The sequence below is a fragment of the Lissotriton vulgaris genome, chromosome 1_1, assembly GCF_964263255.1.
Source record: "Lissotriton vulgaris chromosome 1_1, aLisVul1.2, whole genome shotgun sequence".
In the NCBI taxonomy this organism is placed as follows: domain Eukaryota; kingdom Metazoa; phylum Chordata; class Amphibia; order Caudata; family Salamandridae; genus Lissotriton; species Lissotriton vulgaris.
In genome coordinates, this window is record NC_141685.1 from 982,576,234 (window position 1) to 982,594,654 (window position 18,421).

At 41.1% G+C, this 18,421-nt stretch overlaps 1 pseudogene; it reads left to right on the forward strand.

Moving 5' to 3' along the window:
- The window catches only part of LOC147748340 (vomeronasal type-2 receptor 26-like), a 240,085-nt pseudogene that overhangs the window by 124,701 nt on the left and 96,963 nt on the right, over positions 1–18,421 (forward strand).

Consider the following 18,421-nt stretch of genomic DNA (forward strand, 5'->3'; position numbering starts at 1 on the left):
TTAGTGCTTCCGATAGGCGTTTGGTAGTATTGATTATGAGTACAAGCAAATTGTGTGTGCACCTCTAGGCTATCTGACTTGTCTTTTCTGAAAATTATATCTTCTAAGAAGATTGTGGTGCTAAAGTTACAATGAGGCCGTTGGGTTCAATACTGGCCCGCAGATACTCTTTCATAATAGCTCCATGCATTGCTATTTTTACTGGCTGTTTTTTTACAGTGGCTATGTAGTTCCAATCACCTTGTGGGGTACTTGTAGACGACAAGCCCTCTGTTCCAAACAAACTCGGTGTTCTTAAAATCTCTGACACTATGTTAACATCAAAACTTAAACCTACCTGTTCTATCATGATGTACTTGAGTGTGGCAGAGCAGAGGAGGGGAAAAGGAAATAGAAGTTACATCCCTCGGCTGATCCGCCGTGCTAAGTAATCCTATTTATAGAGAGGGGAGACACTAGGAGATGATTATTAGGTCCAGTGACCCTTGCTCCCGAGAAGTTACTAGTACACAAGGGGGTTCACTGTTCCTTGTAGAGGATGAAAGAGGAAAAACTTTTGTTGTGTGCTACTCTATCTGTGGGGGACTGTGCGTCCTCATCATAATGACAATTAGCACAAGGTTTTGGGATGTGCACCGCCTTATTTTCTGTGGTGTCTTTTTTTCGTGCTCGAGGGTATCACTCCCCTCCAGGAGTGTAACGGATACTTCAAAGTGTGGCAGACCTATTAATCCATAGGCCTCTCACCCTTGGCACGGGTGTTGGGGCTGACCAATATTCAGCAATACATTTTTTTGAATGATTTCACTAGAGGATTCATGTATCTTTGCATCAAAGATCTATTTATTTATTTCATCCGCATATGTTTTTATTCACATATTCTGAACCATATTTTCTTTTCAAGCATCTTTATAGAATTCCAATGCATTTCGGTGCCTCGTGCACCTTCATCAGGGAAAATCTGGAATATACAAATAAACATTCTTAATACAGAGTACTCTATCAATCCCAGTGTGTGCTAACTAATTACACGTGTGCTGATATCATGGGTTACGTGTTGTTTCTGCTCTCAAAATCCCATGTTAAACTCTTGCATACTCGAGGTTCGCATTTAAACAGAAAATCTGATTTGCCCATTCTACTTTAAAAGGTTCTGGCACCATGGTCGCGTGGGTTGAGTGTGGACGAATGCATAAAAACGTAGCCGCCTGACTGCTTGCTGAGCGTTTACTACTGAAGTGCTTTGTCTGTGCGTTGTTCATCTTACCTCGCGTATGGTTCTAACGCGGCGTCTTCACTCCGCGTGGTGTGTGTTCGGTCTGTGTTACAGAACCGGTATAAGACGGGTATTTACGCTGTGCGTGCGCATGCGCGTAACACGCACAGCGTAAATACCCATCTTATACCGGTTCTGTAACACAGACTGAACAAACACCACGCGGAGTGAAGACACCGCGTTAGAACCATACGCGAGGTAAGATGAACAACGCACAGACAAAGCGCTTTAGTAGTAAACGCTCAGCAAGCAGTCAGGCAGCTAAGTTTTTATGCATTCGTCCACACTCGACCCACGCGACCATGGTGCCAGAACCTTTTAAAGTAGAATGGGCAAATCAGATTTTCTGTTTAAATGCGAACCTCGAGTATGCAAGAGTTTAACATGGGATTTTGAGAGCAGAAACAACACGTAACCCATGATATCAGCATGCGCGTAATTAGTTAGCACACACTGGGATTGATAGAGTACTCAGTATTAAGAATGTTTATTTGTACATTCCAGATTTTCCCTGATGAAGGTGCACGAGGCACCGAAATGCATTGGAATTCTATAAAGATGCTTGAAAAGAAAATATGGTTCAGAATATGTGAATAAAAACATATGCGGATGAAATAAATAAATTGAACTTTGATGCAAAGATACATGAATCCTATAGTGAAATCACTCATCATAATGCCCTCACACACCCAAGGGATGTCAGGCTTCATCATTTGGGCTTTCCTCCTCGTCGGGCTGGCACTGCAATGCTCTACGGGTCCCACAAAGTGTCTCTTCATCAGAGATATTTTAATGAGAAGCTGTTTGGGTGCCTGGGTGTGAGTGGCAGTGAAGTATAAAGTGGTGTGTTAAAAAATGACTGGAGGGTGAGTGGATACTATTTATTAGGGTGATCCATCTGTCATTGTTACCACAAAGTTTGTGGTGCTGCTCTAGGTGATATTATATCACTCTGTAGCTGGGTATATGTCCCTAATGGACATATATAATGGTCAACATGTTTTGAGCTGCATGTGGCCTCAGAAGAGATCCAAAACACTTCTTCAGGACCAAAGGAAGGTCAATTTCAGTATCAGTAGCGGCCTGAACTAACCAGTGCCACCAGTTTTTTTAGAAGGGAGTAGCATTTCAGAAAAGAGAAAAAGTTTAGTATTGTAGTGTTAATATTTTGTCCTGATAGGTTATATTGTCCGCGCCATCATTGGAGGGCCTGGTGCGCATTACCCTTAGCGTGAGTATTATCGCTACCGGTTGGCATAAGTACGCGTATAATAACAGTGGTGGGAATAATTAAAACAATTTTTCTCAGCAGAGTGACAGACATACAAAAATAGGTATAAGATCAATGATTAGATTGAGCCAGTGTAGTTCTTTATCCATACACTTTACTGGATTGTTCATACAGTAACTTTAGGTTAAGTATCTAGGTGGATGTAACTCCGACCATTGCACTTGTCTTTGCTCAGTGTTTCGGCTGCCTCTTCCTCTGCCCCTGCCTCTGTTCTAAAAAGGAGGGCGTTGTTGTGGTTAGTAGAATGGGTGAGGTGGCGGTGGACCATGGTAGCCAGTATACCATGGTGGTGGTGCTACTGGGTAGCCGGGCATTGGGTAATTGAACATCAGTGGAGTTGGTAGGATTCCTGGACCGCCTTGATTGGTGACACAAGTATTTTTAGTATTGTAGCGTCACCTTATTTGACGATGGATCAACTACCTCCGCCGGATCAAAGAGATCAAGTAGAAATTCCAGCATTGGAAGCTGGAAGAACATTCAAGGTGTTCCAGGAATCCTACCAACTCCACCCATATTCAGTTACCCAATGTCAGGCTACTCAGTAGCACCACCACCATGGTATTCTGGCTACCATGGTCCACCTCCACCTCACCCATTCTACTAACCACAACAACGCCCTACTTTTTGGAACAGAGGCAGGAGCAGAGGAAGAGGCAGGCGAAAAAATGAGCAAAGACAAGTGCAATGGTCGGATGACGAGGAACAACGCAGGACAAGGAGCCAAATCAAGAAAAAATTGTGGATAACCTGTCGAACAGGACCCTCACACCAACAGAAGAATCAGTCCTACAGAGAGGACTAGGTTTTGTCCCTACTCCCAGAGAGGACCCGTTTAGACTCACTGCTGAATTGCACACCTTCTTCCGGAAATTACGTCTAAGATCCTTTTTCCAGACGCTGGACATGAACAAGACGGACATGACCACGGCAGTCACAGGCCTACGGAACCCATCAAAATTCCGTAGGTTATATTGTCTGAGTCATCCATTGGAGGGCCTGGTGCGCATTACCCTTAGCATGAGTATTATCGCTACAGGTTGGCATAAGTATGTGCATAATAACAGTGGTGTGAATAATTAAATGGATTTTTCTCACCATAGTGACAGACATACAAAAATAGTTATAAGATCAATGATTAGATTGTGCCAGTGTAGTTCTTTATCCATACGTTTTACTGGGTTCTTCATACAGTACCTTTGGATAATGTATCTAGGTTGATGTTACTGTATGAAGAGGCTCATTCGTAAGGTAAGTATATGAGCCATAGCAGTCTAGGTAAATAATTCAGCAAAATAGGCCCCACCATTGATGGCAAACCTCTAGACACTGTTTTCTTGTTTTTTACAAAATACATTATGTTTCTCACCCCTTGGCATCAGACTCAGGACCTCATGAGATCAGGGAGGGCACTCAGGAACTATGAAATTAGAGTAGGCAAAATAAAATAGTGTTAAGATGCCACTGTAGTGATCAATAAAGTTTGTTGTTGAGTAGTAAAATGGCATTGTTTTGAAAACTAAGAAAACTTGGTAGCTGTTATACATAGTACAAAGACAAACCCTCCATGCTAGAGGGATTTCCATGTACAGTTAGGGGGAGTCGACATTGCACGGAGTTCCCAGGCTTCGTTAGGATTTTATGGTGTTGGAAGCCTGAGGAGAACAACACAGAGTCCTGCTTAAATTAAGCGGCTTTGTAGTGCCCCAGTTTTCTGTTCAGAAAAGTTGTAAGTGGGTCATTGAACTTATGCATACAGCCTGACCTTTCTCACAAGTTCGGCAGGTTTGACACAAAAAAGAGAGTGCATGTATTATTGAGGCTTCTTTTTAAGAAACAAATATTTACAGGCTAAGCGCTAGTAAAAACCTGAGAGATGATTCCTCGCATACTGAAAGGGTTTACCTTTCTATTTTTACTCATGGTTCTCCCGTAGTAGCAGGGCCGATCCACCTGCATGCCTCACCCTGTCTCCGCCGGTAATGGGAAGGTTGGCCCCTGTCCGTTATATAGCGGAGGTGTGTTCAATCAGTGAGTCAACTTTGCGTTAATGGGAGCGTGTGTGACGTGATGCGTGGATGCCATCATGTAATGGGGTGTTTGAGTGAACAAAGTTCTTGAAATTTATTGTTATCAAGATATTTTTAACAGCAGGTGTTCTATAATGAATTTTTGATTGTACTAAATGTGATGGTTGGTGGTTAGAGTAGTGAAGACTTATTAGTGGATCTAAGTAGATAGGTTTATAGAGCACAGGCACCATCTTTGAGTGGTGTCGGCGGCCGGACGATGGTTTGACCATGGGTGCCATCTTGGAGTGATATCATGATATGTTATCAGTCACTATATGCGAAGCCCCATTTCTAGTACTCTACATATATGGTTTCATCCTCAAACCTAGTGTCTGAGCTGGCCTGTATTCTGGAAAAACGATTTATGTGTGTTTGTGTTTACACATCATTATGGTAAGTTTATCTGCAGAATTGGAACAAAAGAGGTTGATGGTGGTCATTAGGCTACACTACCTCAATCCTCGGTATTTTGTCGCTAAGACAAAGGGTATTGGTCCGTAAACCCATCTTTGTTCTTTTTAAAACTGTGCCCTATTAGACCATGATGGATTGGACTCTATGACAGTCCATGTAATTTGATCTGGTGTATGTCCTGTGTTGATGTAGTATCTGCCCATTTTAATGGTGTTTTTCTCGAACTGTATATTACTTCTGTGTTCGTTCACTCTCGTTCCCACGCCTCTGGTTGTTATTCCTATGTAGAGGAGGCTGCAAGGACATTTTTCCATGTACACACAGTTTTTAGTATTACAGTGTGTATGTTTTCTCTGTGTCCACTCCTGGTTGTTTAGTTGTAGAGTTGTGGTATGTGTTGTTAGGGGGCAATGTTGCAGGTTCCGCATGGGTAATGCCCTTTTACTTTAGGGAGGTCCCACAGTGTCCTTTGGTTGTCCAGTTGTTTACCCTGTGGTTTTGTGTGCACTACCATGTCTTTAATATTCTGTGTACGTATGAAGGTGAATCTTGGGTGCTTCAGTTGCATCCCTCCTGTGTGCAGGATGTTCCAGTGTTTTAGTAGGATTTTCTTCACTTGATTTGATTGTGGTGTGTAGGTTTTAACACATGTAATTGTCTCATCCATTGGTTTTTCAAGAGTATCTAGTAATGCATCACGAAGATTGTTGCGAGCGCGTTTCTGCGCCTTCTTTTTGATTCTCCATGGGTAGTTCCTCGGTTCCAGGTTATTGCCTAATTCTGCAGCTTGTGTTTCATAATCCGTGGAATTAATCAGTTTCTTTTGAGCCTAAGAAATTGTCCAAAATAAAGGTTCTGTCTCAAAGCTTTTGTGTGATGGCTGTTGTATGTTAGTGAACTCCTTTGGTCTGTAGGTTTTTGTATGTTTTAGTGAGAAGTTTTCCAACTTGTGGGATGATTAGTAGGTCCAGGAAAGGGATCTCTTCAATTGAGGAGGTCAGTGTGAATTTTAGGAAAGGATCCTGTTTGTTAATCCAGGTGTGGAATTCAGTGCATTGTCCTTTTGTGCCTTTCTGTAAAATGAGTATGTCGTCTATATAATGGTTCCACTCTTTTATTTCTGGTTTAAAGGGGTTGGAAACTGGTAGTGTGTATTCTGGCTCCAAATGGGCCCCGTATAGGCATTCTAAGCTTGGTGCAAAAGTGCTGCCTTTGCAAGTTCCGTGGATTTGTTGGTAGTGTTGCTCTTGGAACTTTAAGAAGTTATTCTTTAGGGCTAGTTCTGCGCATTCCAAAATAAAATTTACTGGTTGTGGTGTGGCCAAGTCGCGGTGCCTTAGTCTGTCTTCAGCTACTCTCATTGTAGCTTTTTGTGGGATGTTGGTATTTAACGCTTCCACGTCGAGGGTCACTAGTAGGGTGATTTCCTCCGGTCCCCTTATGTGATCAATTAGGTTGAGGGTTTCTTTTGTGTCTTTGAGGTAAGATGGTGTCGCTTGTACTAATGGTTGTAGGAAGTAGTCACAGTATTGGCTGAGTGGTTCAAGGATAAACTTAATCCCAGACACTATTGATCTTCCAGGTGAGGGCATGATGTTTTTGTGGATTTTTGGCAAGATGTAAATTGTAGGTCGTAGGTTTGGAGTTCACTAGGAATTCTGCTTCATTCTTGCTAATCCATCCATTTGTTTGTGCTTCAGTTACTGAGATGGTGATTCTTCTCGTGGCGGAATCTGTGGGATCTGTGTCTATTTTTTGATAGTATCTGATGTCTGCCAGTTATCTGTGGTATTCATTATTGTAGTTGTCAGTGTTGAGAATGATGATTGCTCCGCCTTTGTCCGCAAGTTTTATTGTAATCATCTGATCACTGTTGAGGTCTTGAAGGACTTTCCTGTCTCTTGAAAGTAGATTGTTATAAACTTTCTTTGGTTGTAAACCATTTATGTCTCGTAATACCGCCTTTTCATTGGTCAGTATTTCAGTGTTGGTCATTGCAGTGGTAGGCATGAATTTTGATCGGTTCCGTGGGCCTTTGTCTGCCGTGGTCGTGTCCGTCTTGTTCGTGTCCAGCATCTGGAAAAAAGAACTTAGACGTAATTTCTGGAAGAAGGTGTGTAATTCACCAGTGAGTCTAAATGGTCCTCTCTGGGAGTAGGGACAAAGCCGGGTCCTCTCTGTAGGACTGATTCTTCTGTTGGTGTTAGGGTCCTGTTCGACAAGTTAACCACTAATATTTCTTGGTTTGGCTCCTTGTCCTGCGTTGTTCATCGTCCTCTGACCATTGCCCTTGTCTTTGTTCGTTTTTTCACCTGCCTCTTCTCCAAAAAGGAGTGTGTTGTTGTGGTTGGTAGAATTGGTGAGGTGGCGTGGACCATGGTAGCCAGGATACCATCGTGGTAGTGCTACTGGGTAGCCTAGCATTGGGGAATTGAACATCGGTGGAGTTGGTAAGATTCCTGGACCGCCTTGATTGTACTTCCAGCTTCCATTACTGGAATTGCTACTTGATCTCTTTGAGCTTGTGGAGGTAGTTTATCCATTGTCAGATGAGGTGTCAGTGATGTTAGTCATGTTATCTTCCTTCGTGTATGGATATGTCTTCTCTCTTAAAGTTCTTGATATCTTTCTGTAGTTTCATTATTTTCTTCTGTAGAAGGTATTCTTGATGATCATTCATTTCTTGAATTGATAGCAGCAAGTCGTGCTTTCCATGCAGATATGCTGATTGTTGTCTTCAATGCATTTTCTGCAATAGTTATCTTTATTATTAGTGCTTCCGATAGGAGTTTGGTAGTATTGGTTATGAGTACAAGCAAATCGCGTGGGCACCTCCCGGCTATCTGGCGCCAGTCTTTTCTGAAAATTATATCTTCTAAGAAGATATATGGTTCTAAAGTTACTATGAGTCCGTTGGGTGCAATAGTGGCCCACAGATACTCTGTCATAATTGCTTCATGCATTGCTATTTTTGGTTTCTTGTTTTTAAAGGGTGGCTATGTTGTTCCAGCCGCCTTGTGGGGTACTTGTAGACCCCAAGCCATCTGTTCCTAAAAAACTTGGTGTTCCTAAAATCAATTTAATAAGGCTGTTTTTATGAAAATTGATACAGGAAAATAGGTGTTTCTTTTACATAATCAGAGAAAGGTATTTTCTGTGGCAACCAGATTGGGAAACTTGAATTAAACCATGTACTAACTCCCATTCCTTTATTTTTATATGCAAATAGTGGCTGAAGATTTGGGCATCATAAGCAAGGGCCGCTCAAACACCTTTCTTACCTGCACTATGTGAATCAACCTTTCACTAAGCTGACAAATTGTCCTTCACTGAATGGAGCATGGAGCATAATGCCTACTAGGACAATGTTATTAAAGTACAGGAGAGCAAAGATTTCAAATGATCTAGGTCTGCCCTATGGAAGAAGGAATTGATTTCGTCCCAGGGATACAGAGAATTGTCCACCAGGGAGGTGGTGAGCTTAATGTCTACCACCATGACAAATGGTAGACCATCTGTTATATTCTACCTTCTGTATTCTTCCTACCTCTGTCTTCCCCTTTCCATCTTTCCTTTCCTTGGTGCCTTCCACCCTCTCACCTTTCCCCCCTCTCTCCTTCTCCCTCTTGGTTCCTCTCTTGCTCCACTGAAGCTGGGTTTAGAATGTTGAGAGGAGTTTCTGAGGAACGGTGGTTATGACTCGTGTTGGCTGTTGGGACCTGTCTACAATAAACCCACCTTTCTTGTAATCAACTTTTATTGGATTATTTTATTATAACATTTTGGCGACGTGGATCTGCTGTGCAGGGGACAGCTGCAGTTTCCCACCCCTGAATTATTTCCAGCCACTCGTCATATTTGTCTCACCGTGTTGCTGGAGGGAGCTCTGAACTGCAATTTTTATTCATTCTTCAGCCGTCTTCGTCTTCTCTGTTACAGCGTCCCGGAGGTACCCATTTCTCATCGGTGGCACAATCATTCAAGTTTCCCCTGTGGCGGTGCCGTTTCTCATCAATTGCCATTGCCTGATTAAGTACCCTTGCGCTACCTATTGTTTCTAACCTGTTCTCCTCATATATATATATTTTGTGTTCTTTTGCTCTCTGTCCAATTGCATAAAAGTCATGTCGGTCACCAATATGAGGAAGCAAAAGGAGAGACAGGGAGATTGAAGAACACTCTCTTAGTCCCCCGTTTTTAGATATGTAACAAAAGAAGACAGGTTAGTACGAGTCTCTGAAGCCAGAGAGACGGAGCAAGTTTGCCAATCCAATTTGGATGGATAAGAAAGCCCTCACACACCGACCTGGTCAGTGTCATGCTTCATCATAGGGCCCCACCTCGGAGGCCGAGTGCCTCCTTGGTGTGCTATGACGCCAGTAGACTGCGGAGCTGGTTGTGTGATAGGGTGTGCAGTGAGAAATTTCAAATAAAATAAAACGTGCCTAAAGGGTATCTTCAAAAAATATTTATTAATAGATCCCTACGGCACAATTAAAAGGTTGTATGTATCTGAATTTACAGCCAAAGATAATGAATTGGATTAATTCAGATTGTTAGTCAGTCAACATGTTTCAGAATTGTAAGTGGTTTAAGTTTACCTAGGCATTCATCAGGACTAGTGTAACCCCGGCGGTATGGACTCTCTCCCTGACCTGAGGACGTGAAAGTGAAAAAACAATTTAAGTGAAAAAAGTGCAAAAAGATAAACGAAGGGGAGGGCAAAAAATGGCCCAAACCCAACACTCCTGATTTAGGATGTTATCTGCACCTGTAGAAACACAGACAAACAAAACAAACATATAAGATAGACAGATAGTCAATGACAATTGTGGATCCAATTGTTTGTCCAATGTGCTCCAAACTGTGGCAAAAATGGTGTTCAATTGTTAAATATTAACATTAACACCATCCATATAACCCTGTAAGGGTGATACCACTAGCTCTAGGAAGTGGAGTGAAAAGGGTGCTAAAATATGCTAAATAGCAAACAAGGAAGGAATTTAAAAACATTGTGAAAGTACTCCGTAGGAGGGATCAATGGACCAAAGGTCAGTGACCTTCCCACAACTAGATCGTAATCTTAGATAGAAATCTCACTTTAAAATTTGGCGCTAACTGCACCATGGGTCTCGGGAGGGGGGTGGAAGCATACCTGGCACATCCTGCGGGAAAAGAAGCAGATGTTTGGATACAATTACTTGTAATACTACTTAGCTCTGTGTTGACGATGGCGTGATGTGTAGCGAACTCACGCCCTCAACGCTAGCCACCCGAATCAGCACTTAGCTTCTCCTCAGAACCAGACCCCGACGATGAAGGGCCGGGTCAGTCAGGGTGTTTTAAAGAGGATCTCAGCTTGTCGGTAGACTTCCGGGTGGGCGTGGTGAAAGTCAGTGTGAGGCCTGGAACGCATGTGTCACACCGCCGATAGGCCTTACGGTATATAGGCATGACTACTCGCAAAGTAAAACAACGCATTTGCGAGCATCGGAGTAACATTAGGTGCAAGAAAACTACTACCAAATTAAGCAGGCATTTGCTTTCAAATAACCACACGGCAAATGACATGAGATGGACAGTCATAGAAACAATCTCTGGTACCAATAACATCACAAATAGACTGTTTGAAAAGGAACAGCAATGGATTTATCGTTTAGGTACTAATAAAGTGGGACTGAACGATGATATCCCATGGAATTCAGTGTTGAGATATTAATGATTCAGTTGGTTTGAACAATTCTGTTCTGCAGGTCGAAAACTCCGGTTCCCCCGGCAACATCCGACTCTTTATCCCCATTGGTTACTCTGTCCAAGCCTCGTTGTCAACACGTCCTACGCCCATCGGCGGTGTGACACATGCGTTCCAAGCCTCACACTGGCTTTCACCACGCCCACCCCGAAGTCTACCGACAAGCTGAGATCCTCTTTAAAACACCCTGACTGACCCGGGCCTTCATCGTCGGGGTCCGGTTCTGAGGAGAAGCTAGGTGCTGATTCGGGTGGCTAGCGTTGAGGGCGTGAGTTCGCTACACATCACGCCATCGTCAACACAGAGCTAAGTAGTATTACAAGTAATTGTATCCAAACATCTGCTTCTTTTCCCGCAGGATGTGCCAGGTACGCTTCCACCCCCCTCCCGAGACCCATGGTGCAGTTAGCACCAAATTTTAAAGTGAGATTTCTATCTAAGCTTACGATCTAGTTGTGGGAAGGTCACTGACCTTTGGTCCATTGATCCCTCCTACGGAGTACTTTCACAATGTTTTTAAATTCCCTCCTTTTTTGCTATTTAGCATATTTTAGCACCCTTTTCACTCCACTTCCTAGAGCTAGTGGTATCACCCTTACACGGTTATATGGATGGTGTTAATGTTAGTATTTAACAATTGAACACTATTTTTGCCACAGTTTGGAGCACATTGGACAAACAATTGGATCCACAATTGTCATTGACTATCTGTCTATCTTATGTGTTTGTTTTGTTTGTCTGTGTTTCTACAGGTGCAGATAACATCCTAAATCAGGAGTGTTGGGTTTGGGCCATTTTTTGCCCTCCCCTTCGTTTATCTTTTTGCACTTTTTTCACTTAAATTGTTTTTACACTTTCACGTCCTCAGGTCAGGGTGGACGATTAGAGAGTCCATACCGCCGGGTTACACTAGTCCTGATGAATGCCTAGGTAAACTTAAACCACTTACAAGGCTGAAACATGTTGACTGACTAACAATCTGAATTAATCCAATTCATTATCGTTGGCTGTAAATTCAGACACATACAACCTTTTAATAGTGCCGTAGGGATCTATTAATAAATATTTTTTCAAGATACCCTTTAGACACGTTTTATTTTATTTGGTATTTCTCACTGCACGCCCTATCACACAACCAGCTCCGCAGTCTACTGGCGTGGTAGCACACCGAGGAGGCACTCGGCCTCCGAGGTGGGGCCCTATGATGAAGCATGACACTGACCAGGTCGGTGTGTGAGGGCTTTCTTATCCATCCAAATTGGTTTGGCAAACTTGCTCCGTCTCTGTGGTTTTAGAGACTCGTACTAACCTCTCTTCTTTTGTTACAGGTCACCAATATGAGTCAACCTCCCCCGTTTTTAAATGATGAAGGGGAACCGGAAATTCCATGGGATATATGGATTAAAATTCTACATTCCTATCTAATTGCCATTGGAGGAGAAAACATTTCCTCTGTAAGGAAGCAGCACATTTTATTGCACAATGTAGGTGTCCATGGTAGGAACGTATATGAGGATCTTGCTGATGGGGGAGAGGAGGCTGGAGGTGGAGATGATGATGTTTTCACCACCACACTAAGAGAACTGTGTTTTCACTTTAAATATAAGGTTAATGTTGTTTTAGAACGCCATACATTTTTCAAACGAGCGCAGGGTGAAAATGAAAAAGTCACCACATACATTGCAGCATTAAGGGGGTTATCAGCAACTTGCCAATTTGGAGCATTATCTGATTCTCTCATCAGGGACCAGCTGGTCCATTGCACTAATGACCACAAAGTTCAAGACAGGTTATTAACCCAGAATCCAGACTTAGAAGAAGAAATTAGCACAGCTTTGAGCATTGAGCACACAGCTTATTGTGTTAAAGAAATGAAGACTAACAAAGACTCTTTCCCAGATGATAAACAAGTTAATGAAATTCATGAAGAGAATGAAATCTTGAAGGTCAAAGATACACAAGCTGGTGCTAAACCTAAAACTAAAAAATAGAATTTTAGATGTTTCAGTTGTGGCAATGCCAATCACCTTGCCAGTTTCCCCAGGTGTCCAGCTAGAGGGGCTATATGTAGGAAATGCAATTGAACTGGCCATTTTTCCAAAATGTGTAATACAAAAATCGTTAGTAAAGAGGTACATGTGGTGCATGATGATCAAGTCCCGGTAACCAGTTTGTTTTTCAAGTGCATGATGCAGAGAATGATGAGAAGGTCAATAATCCCGTTTGTGAGATACTTTTAGATAGGAAGAAAGTCAATGCGTTTGCTGATTCCTATTCTCCTTATACGCTTATTGATAATAACACTTTTAAAGGTCTGTTTAAAGATAATGAGTACATATTAGAAAGGCCAGATATACATCCTGGGGGTTACAACAAAGACCCTATTCCGCTTAAGGGTATGGTAAAGATGCGTATCACATTTAAAGACAGACATACATTCGGAAAAGTATACATCACAGAAAATGGTAGCAACCTGTTAGGTGTGAGGCATCAGAAAGACCTAGGCATCAGATTAGACCCCAATAATACAGAACAAGTTTTACTGGTGAACAGGTCTTTAACTGGAAAAGGGGTTTGTGATGAATTCCCTGAAGTGTTCACAGAAGAGGTTTGTTTGCTAAAAAACTAAATGCACAAGATTAAACTCAAAACTGATGCCAGTCCTGTTGCTCATAAGACTAGATCTATACCTTTGTTGATGCGAGAACATTTGAAAAGAGAACTAGACAAACTCAAAAAACAAGGCATAATACAGGCCGTGGAAGCTTCTGAGTGGTCAGCCTATTAACAAGCGGGTTTACATTCTGACTCACAAATTCTTACAGCTTTCACTACACCGTTGGAACGTATAAGTTACTGAGAATGGCGTTCGGCCTGGCTTCGGCCGCAGCGGCCTTCCAGAGAATTATGCAACACGTTTTACTGGGGGTAGAGATATGTATGTGCTTTCAAGATGACATACTCATCTATGGTTCTGATGAAGAGGAATATAATCACAATCTGAGGAAAGTATGTAGCAAGCTCAGTAAAAAAGAGAAAATGTAAAATTGGTGTGTCATCTGTAGAATTCTTGGGGCACAAATTATCCAGTGAAGGGGTGAAACCTAAATTGAACTTAATTGAATCAGTATTGGATGCCCCCACTCCTGCCAATAAAGAAGATGTCAAATCCTTTCTGTGTCTGGCTGAATATATGTCTGAATTCATCAAACTCTTTTCAGATCTAGTCCAACCTATAAGAGACTTGTTGAAAAAGAGGTTACATTTATCTGGTTACCTATACGGGATTGTGTTTTTGTAAAAATCAAACAGGCTATCGCTGCAGCACCATGCATTGGAAATTTTGACAGTACCAAAGAAACTATTCTTACAACAGATGCCAGTAACAGGGGTATTGGTGCAACTCTGTCTCAAATTCAAGATGGTAAAGAAAAAGTTATAGCTTTTGCCTCACAGACACTCAAAGAAGCAGAGGTTATTACTCTACAGTAGAGAAAGAGGCATTGTCATGCTTTTGGGCGACCAATCATTTCAAGTTTTTTTGTGGGGTATACCATTCATCCTAAGATCTGACCATAAACCTCTGGTTTCCTTATCTTCTTCCAAGGATATTGAAAAAAACCATACCAAGAATTGGTAAATGGCTTGTTTCCTTGCAAAGATTTAATTTCAAATTAGAACACGTTCCCGGCAATAAGAAGTTGATAGCAGATTGCCTTTCAAGCCTTCCCATCAATGTCCACACAGAAGACTTTGAAGTATTACATGTAAACATCCCTGCCATTCTAAAGGAAGAATGGATGAAAGGTATGTCTGAGGGTGTTACTCTCAAAGCTGTAGCACAAAACATCAGATTGGGTTGGCCTAAAAAATGCAATGAACTTCCATACAATCTCCAACCGTTCTGGAATGTCAGAGAAGAACTATCTATTGTGGGATCTAATGTACATAGATCAGATAAAATTATCCCTCCAGTTAATCTCAGAGAACGCATCTGCGAATTGGCTCATGGAGGTCATTTGGGAAGGAACCTGACGAAGAGCAAGCTACGGTCTGGGTACTGGTTTCCAGGTATGGACAGCCTCATAGAAAATCTGGTCAAAGGATGTCATGCCTGCAGCATTAGAGATAAGGTCAAAAGTACAAGGAAAGTGCTGATAGAACCTGTTCAAATCCCCATCAAAGCCTGGGAAAAACTGGGTTTACAACATAGATGAGAGCAGAAGTGCTGCTCACGGTTTGAAGGAATGCACTTTTTTCTGTGGACATCAAAGGTCCTAATGATTTTAATCCATTATATTCCAAAATAACGATTCATAAGCATTTATGTTTTTTTCATTCTTATTCTTTACTTCTTAATGATTATTTCTCATTGTTTTTCAAGTATTAACGATTTTCATACTTAATGCATTTCACATTCAACCCAATGCATTTCGGGTACAAATGAACCCTTCGTCGGGGGTTTCTAAAGGAAAGAACAAAGAGCAATTTTGAGCCCAGAGCTGTGTTTACATTCATATATCACATTCACATTATGTCAGAATTACTAAAAGTAAACGTTTTCACTAGTGTTGCTGACCTCGTCATATTCAAATCAACAATAAACATTGTTTACCAAGATAGCTATCTAATTATTGCCCACGATATTTAAAAGAAAAAAAACATAAGCGCAACAAGAACCTAAGAGTTAATGCTATGCATCGTGATTTGTTGTGCGGAGCGACAAGCGTTCCGTGTCAGTTACTCACAGAAATGCAATGTAGCAGCCTCATGCATCCTCTCCTCCAATGGCAATCGAGTTACAATCGCCAGCTATGTTCTGATCTGTTTTAACTACTCCGGTTGGTTAATAAGATGGTCACGTGATCGCAACTCGATCGAAAAAAAGTTAAATTACACTAAGTCAGCGTAATGTCATAAATGTTTGTAGCCAAGTCTACTAAGTAATTAAATAATATATTCCTTATATTGTGTTAGCAATACGAACCTATATCAAATATCACCTGCATGATATCCACTGGTACAATACTGAATACTGCGTAAATTCTATCTAAATAGTCTATGTAACATTCACTACCCGAAAATCATATTAAAATAAAAAACCAAATGGAAAAACATTTTATGTGATTCGAATTTACGTGTGAATCTTGGTGATCTGTCGGCCATCTTGAAGTGGAGTACGATTTGGGGGTTGGATACAAAAAACTCGTTCTCATAACTATATAGATACATGGTCCTATCAAGCTAACTGTAATATTTGCATATTAAACCATGATAAACTGTTGAGCATATAGTCTGAACGTAAACAAATAAAGTTAACTGAAGTTATGGCAGAATATCACAAATACAAATCTCATCCATCATAAAAAACATGTCAGTTCCAGTCTGTCATTGAGCCCATCCGGCTGCAGGCTCCCCATTTTTTTTATCCAGAAATACTCCGATCTCAGTCTCATTTTGTGTGTGTCCAAGCCTGGACGTGCTTCCACTACTTCCAATATGGTAACCCTTAATTGGGAAATGTTGTGACCTGTTTCTGTCCAATGTGCTGCCAATGTTGATTTCATATTTTTTTGCCTTATATTACTTTTGTGTTCTGTTATTCTTATCTTAACTTTGCGTTCAGTTTGTCCTACGTATAACTTGCCACACGGGCATTTGATGCCATAAATCACTCCTTTTGTGTCGCAAGTGCTGGAATGTTTTAGTTGAATCGTTTGTCCTGTTCTGGGATGTGTGAAGGATGATCCTATCATCACGTTATTACAATGTGTGCAATTTTCACATTTGCGCATTCCTTTATGCATTAGTTTGTTAGGTTCTTTCTCTTCCTGTTTTAACAATTCTTTTAAATTCTTTGGTCTGTTGTAGGCAAACGTTATTAGATCTGCAAAGAGAGGTTTTAGATCAGGTTCTGAAGTTATAATGGCCCAATGTTTTCTCATGATGTTGGCTATTTGTGAAGCCTGCTTAGAATATTTTAGGACACACACTGTGAGTTTCTTATCAGTTTTGTCTTTTTTAGTTAGTAGAGACTCTCTTGTCATGGCCATGACTTTGGTTTTGGATTCCTGTAATAGTTTCCTTGGGTACCCTCTTGACTCGTATTTTTTGATCTGCTTGTCGATAATGTCAGAAACATCCATAGGGTCTGATGTAATCCGTTTATAACGAATAAATTGAGATAAAGGCAAATGTTCTTTTAAAGCTTGATGGTGAAAGCTTAGGTAGTGTAACCCGCTGTTGCGGTCCGTTTCTTTCACATGGACATTAGTGCCAATTTTACCCTGTTTAATCGATACCCTCACATCCCAAAAAGATAATTGATATTGGTCAATTTCGTGTGTGAATTTGATTCTCTCGTGTATCGAATTTAACCTACTGATGTTGCCTTCCAATTCTTCTCTGTTACCTTGCCACATAATGAATATGTCATCTATAAAGCGTTTATAGACTAACAATCCTTTCTTCCATTCAGGGTTGTCTAAGATGTGATCGTTCTCAAATTTGGACATAAAAACATTCGCATAGGACGGTGCCCCAGCAAATCCCATACTGGTTCCACTGCATTGTGCAAAGAATTCTTTATCCCATTCCAGATAGCTGTGAAATAAAGCAAAATGTAGAATTTCCATCAGGAAATTTTTTTCTGATCCTTCAATTTCATTCCTTAGTAAGCACCATTCCATAGCTTCAAGGCCCTCATCATGAGGGATCGAGGTGTATAGTGCAGTGACGTCAATTGTGCTTAACCAGATTTCATCATTTTCGGAAATTCTGACTTCCTATAGTATGTTCAAGAATGCTGTAGTATCTTTTATGTGGGTGCACCAGTTCTGGACTAATGGTTGCAGAAACCAATCCAAATATTGTCCAATCGGTTCCGATAAAGACCCACACGCAGAAACGATGGGCCTAAATGGTGGTCGTGTAAGATGTTTATGCACCTTAGGCAACATATAAAACTGTGGCCTTCTTGGATGTTTTATGTTCAAAAATTGGTAGGTCTTATTGGAAATCCATTTCATTTCAAGTGCTTTATTAAGTATCTCTTTTAATGTAGCCGCAAAAACTTCAGTTGGATCCCTTTCAAGTTTCAAGTAAATGTTTTTGTCTTGTAAATGTTGGTTAACACTTTCCTTGTAGAAAGACGAGTTCATTACTACCAGGGCTCCCCCCTTGTCCGCTTTCTGGATGGTTATTTCATTCATTTCTTTCAGGGTTTTTAAGGTATTCCATTCTTTCTTAGAGAAATTACTCTTATTTCCACTCTTGTAGTTGATATTTTTGATTTCTGTGTTAACAGCCCTTTCATAAGCATCAATTGTCTTGTGTGATATAGGAGCACAGAATGTGCTTTTGACTTTGAATTCTTTCATGGTGTTTTCCTCTTTCTCTGTGGGTGGAAGGGTGTTGAAAAAATTCTTTAATCTTAAGGTCCGAAAGAATTTAAACAACGATATTTCAGTTTCTTCCGGGTTAGATTTGTACACTGGGACAAATGTCATTCCTTTATTCAACAGATTCAATTGAGCCTTAGATAATACGGCGTCAGAAATATTTATGGTAAGTTCTGTTTCTTTTTCTTCGAACGCAACTCTCGTTCCGCTTCCGAC